The sequence below is a fragment of the Watersipora subatra genome, chromosome 10 (genome assembly GCF_963576615.1).
Source record: "Watersipora subatra chromosome 10, tzWatSuba1.1, whole genome shotgun sequence".
Taxonomy (NCBI): Eukaryota; Metazoa; Bryozoa; class Gymnolaemata; order Cheilostomatida; family Watersiporidae; genus Watersipora; species Watersipora subatra.
Genome location: NC_088717.1, coordinates 11,833,152 through 11,838,338, shown reverse-complemented (window position 1 = coordinate 11,838,338; position 5,187 = coordinate 11,833,152).

Sequence of the window (5,187 nt, the reverse complement as noted above, 5' to 3'; positions counted from 1 at the left end):
GACATTCATCAAAATATTAAATAAATCTTTTCCGAGCAATCACCCTCTAAGAAAGCTATTTAATAGAAACAACACAAAGATTGGCTACAGCTGCATGCCTAGCATCAAACAAACCATCAACAATCACAATAAGAAGCTCTTGAACAACGCCTCGACGCACCCAGCAAACAACAAAACATGCAACTGTCGCGCACCAAATGAATGCCCTCTCGAAGGAAACTGTCTTAGCAAGTCGCTCATTTACCAAGCTGTAGTCACCGCAGACGACGGTAGCAAACCTACAGAAAGTTATATTGGCCTCACAGAAAATACCTTTAAGACACGACTCAGCGGCCACATATCATCTTTCAGGCACCAGGACAAGCAATCTGCCACAGAGCTTAGTAACTACATCTGGCAGCTAAAAGGCCTGAACACACCATATACAATTAAATGGAAAATCGTTCAACACGCAAGGCCATACGACCCAGCCACCAAGCGTTGTAACCTGTGCATATCAGAAAAGTACATCATCCTCACAAAACCAGAAATGAGCTCACTCAACAAGCGTAACGAGCTAGCATCCACATGCCGACATTCTACTAAATACACACTACGAAATGCAATTACATAGCTATCAGTCGTTATAGTAATTACACCTCTCTTACATATATAACTCAGTTGGACCAAAACAATTTTATCTGATGATTGTCTGCGTAACAGACATGAAACTAATAGTAATGAAGTTGTTTTTTATCTAAGGTTTTACATGAATAAATTTTATATATATATATATATATATATATAGTACTTTATTGGCAATAAATTCATTTCACGAATAGAAATGTTTTTCAAATTTGGCCATACAACAATAGTAAAACAAAAAAGGGGAAAAAAAGCAACAGTTAGCCATTAAAATTGAATAAATAGTCTGACAAATAGTGTTTAAAATGCCTTTCTCTGCTAAGAGGACGGATATTTGGTGGAAGATTGTTAAAGCAGCTGGCAATGACATTTTCAAAATGATTGTTAGTGATTGTATGCAATTTGTTCTCATCACGTAAGTTGAAATGAGTTGAGAACCTGTAAATGTCGTGCAAAAAACGAGGACAGAAACCATGAAAAATCTTAAAACATTGAATTCAAGTAAAATAAATATTTAGCATAGGCAAAGTAAGAAGATGCAGAGATTTGGAAAAATCATTCGTTGGAATAATATATGCAGGAATATGATGTAGATTTGCAATGAGCCGAAATGCTCTTTTTGCAACAAAAATAATTCCTTAATATATAATATAATAGTATATATATCTTAGTATATAATTGTAATAGATATGTATATTATAATATATAATATATATTAATAATAATATATCTGAATTCAATGTAAAGTTGCTTTTTTGTTTATTCAATCTAAGCTTTTTCTAAAACCTCTCATTTTACTTATTAAGTACAAACATTTATTTATCAGGATATCGACATATCAGAATAAATGTGTCAACAACAATAATCTGTTGGCACATTCTTTTATTATAATTTGTTTATATTATTATATTATATTATTATTTATATTAATGTTACTTTTAATGAAAAATCTGTTTGCTCTAAAAGCTGGTTCACACTGTATTGGTACATGTCGGAGTTGTCCTCTCAGCGATTAATCGTCAATAATGTGCCATGTAAGCCGATTGTATCGTTAAAGCAACACAGATGTTGGGAGAGATTGCATCTGTCAAACTTCCTGTCAGTTGCTGCGGGACTAGTATTTCATCATTTCCCCGACTGCACTACATAATGTGAACGTTATACCGAGGACTATTTGCTGATGTAAACACAGTTGGGTTTGTCATTTTGTGAACAATATTATCACTGCCGATCATCGAATTATTGTGCGATTAAGGCTGACATATACAATAGTATGAACTAGCCTTCAGTTTTATCTGCTATCTACTTCTACATATTCCTATAATATATAAATATTGTTATTCTTTATATTATGCAATGTAACAGTATTGACTGAGCCCAAGTTCCTTGTAAAAACCAACAATATGCTGTTGCTTGACTTACGTATTGGGCTAGTCGTCGTAGTTGTTTTATCTCCTGCTGGTTGGAAGATAGAGCGCACCATCTCACCTAGTAGATACACATAAAAAAAACATTGACCGAATGGAAAATAAGATTGTCTGTCTTAAAGAGTTTATAATCAGCTCTCTACTAATATGTTATTCATCTCACAATCACATTTGCTGATGTATGAAATGATAACCATAGAGACGATTTTTGCTGAAAAGAACTATTTTGAACAATTTTTGGTTTCTAATTAGTTTAGAAATTCTATATTTCTTATGTGTACTTGGCTTGGAAGCGACTAAAGCAAAGAACCCTACAGTGTATGATTGAGCTAGGCGGCATCTAAGGAACGAATCAATGTCAATGAATAATGATGGTAAGTAGACAACAGAGAATGCTTCATAATCTAGTGGTAGTCTTTAAAGAATAGTTCATATTTGCAGTTGAAGTGGTTTGAGCCAAAATTGTTCTGGGTTCTGAAACCGCTTCTTTTAGCTTATGAAAAACTAAGTAGTTAATCTCAAAAGGTAGTATGGTAAACACGGTAGCTCTTAGTAATTCTAGACATGATCTCAAAACCTACATGGGCTAGCTGTTTAAACCAATTGCAACTAGTTATGATTAGCTATGACCAGTTACAACCAGTTATGACCAGTTACAACCAGTTATGGCCAGTTACAACAGAGTAGGATCTATTTATTAAGCACTGGGTAGACTAATTCTTTTGTTGACAAAAATATTTGTTACCACCCATTTTTCTTTACTTATGACTATTTTACTTAGCAAATATGTACATACCTTTGAGTAGTAACACCATAAATAAGAATATGTTAGCTTGTCCAAGTTTTCTCATTGTGTTAACTCTTAATCTCATGAAGATAAGTGCTGTAAGACTTTGCTTTAGCTGTCCTTGACAGAGACTGCTCTGGTATGATCTAAATCCGACGTTTAATGGCTGAGCATTATCTTTATAGCAAATCTCAAAGGAATAAATGGCTTTCAAAAGTTCATAAAGGACAGGATATGAAGAAATTACATCAAAAAAGACAAGAGCTAGCTTGCGTATATATATAGACACATTATGAAACAAGATTTATGAAGACATTCAATTAAAGTCTATCAGAATGCTGTTACAGCCCATTCCTCTACAGAGTATACTACCTCGGTCATGTTTTAAGGCTAATCTATTTTGATGAACAGGCCTAAGTACAACCATTTTTATCAACTTTGGTTTAGCAGTTCAGCAATGTTTAATTTACATAAGCTTCTGAATAGACATGCTAATAGTTCCGTTTGGTAATGACTATAACTACTTCCAGTGTCTATTAGCTGCCAAGCCTGGGGGCATTTGCACTGACTAAAAAATCTAACATTTGAGAGCAGCATTTTTTCGCTCTGCAACTTCATTTGTATTTCCGTATATCTTCACATAAAGCCAATTTTAAACCAAAAGGTTACCAAACCCAAGGGCTGGCTTATACACGCGTAACTCTGATCGCACTCAAATGAAATTACTTTATGCTAACTTAATTCCATCAACTACAATTAGAACAATACTAAGCATACAGCATGTTATGGTCTGTTTTATACTACACCTAGAAGCTCCTTGAAAAGAATGCAACAAAACAAAAATGCTTTTTTGACCAGATTTTTTTCGAATGATAACAGTGTGCACAAACACTGCAAAAATGATTAGTTAATAATAGTACGCTATGACAGCAAAAGCAGCCTGCATTTGGTTGGCCATACAGGTGATGATCCCGTGTGTGTTTACCCTTGCCACATGCAACTTTACATGCAGCTTTTCTGCATTAATAGTGCTGCTAGGACTATTAAAAATTTTTTTAATTTATTGATAAAAGTAAAACATAACAAAAGTTGTTATCATTTTTACTAACTCTCTTCTGCAAATTTTTGCTGTGATAGGTGCGTGGGCCGTGTTATAATTGGTCGAGACAGCTTATATGCAGATTTCTATCCATTTGCTGTTTTTAGCTGGTTCTTTAGAATCAGCTTATATGCGAGGATATACAGTTTTTTGCTGGACGCAGGTTTTTTCTGAAAATCTCCCAACTTAAACCAATGTCTAGTAAACTTAAATTTCTGGTGATTCAAATTTGTGATGATAAACTAAATTGCATTAAATTCACTTTTTTTGCATTGATTTTTTTTATTACTTCAGTTATTAAATTTTATCAGGTACATTATTAAAATCATGTTAGCTGATTTTATTCCTAGTATGTTTATAGGCACTCTTAAATGACTGTTAATGAAATGTAGTCTTTTTTTATTTTGGGTTTTGTTTCGTACAAATATAGCTATTATGTAATAGGCATAAGCCATTTTGAAGTAATATAATATGTAAGTTTCAAATTTTTATATTGCAACTTAATCATGGTCTTGCTTCTAACCATTGTATTCGCAGTCTTACTTGTGAGTTTTTATGAAAAGGAGAAGTTTATGTCATGCATCAATCTTCCTCAAGCTGAAATTATGTTGCCAATTGGGAACTTTGATTGCATGATCACTATTGCCAGGATTTAAATTAAACTGGGTTTTAAGAAACAGACCTTCACATTTTAGGTAAAAAATGAAAAAAATTTAGGAAAACAAGAAATGTCTATTACTATGAATTAGATACCCAATTATAATATATAATTAAAATGTCTTATTATTTAACTGTAAAAAATCACTATCTATTAAATCTATTAAACTATTGAAATATCTAACTATTAAATGGTAAGTCTCCGAAACCGTCAACCCTACCCCTTCTTCAGATTTTGCTTCACCAGACTTTCAACTATCCAAGGACAACCGCCGGAGTTCAGACAATTGACCGATACTGCTTTGTCTGTTCAAAGGATGGCTTGTTTGAGTGATAGGTGGCTCTCATGATGGATGGTGAGAGCTACAGATGCCTATGGGTTGCCTGCAAAGTAGTTGTACAATGTGGTCTCTCATAATTGAGCATTGCCATCCAAAGTGTTAATTAATTTATTTAATCATATTGTGACTAAAATTTGTAGTGTTTGTGTAGCCATAGCCTTTGGTTCCTTAAAAAGTTTAAGGAAAAAACATATTATTTGCAAATAAAACTATGGTCTTTCAGAACCAGTAAGAAGTTAACCTTATGGCTTT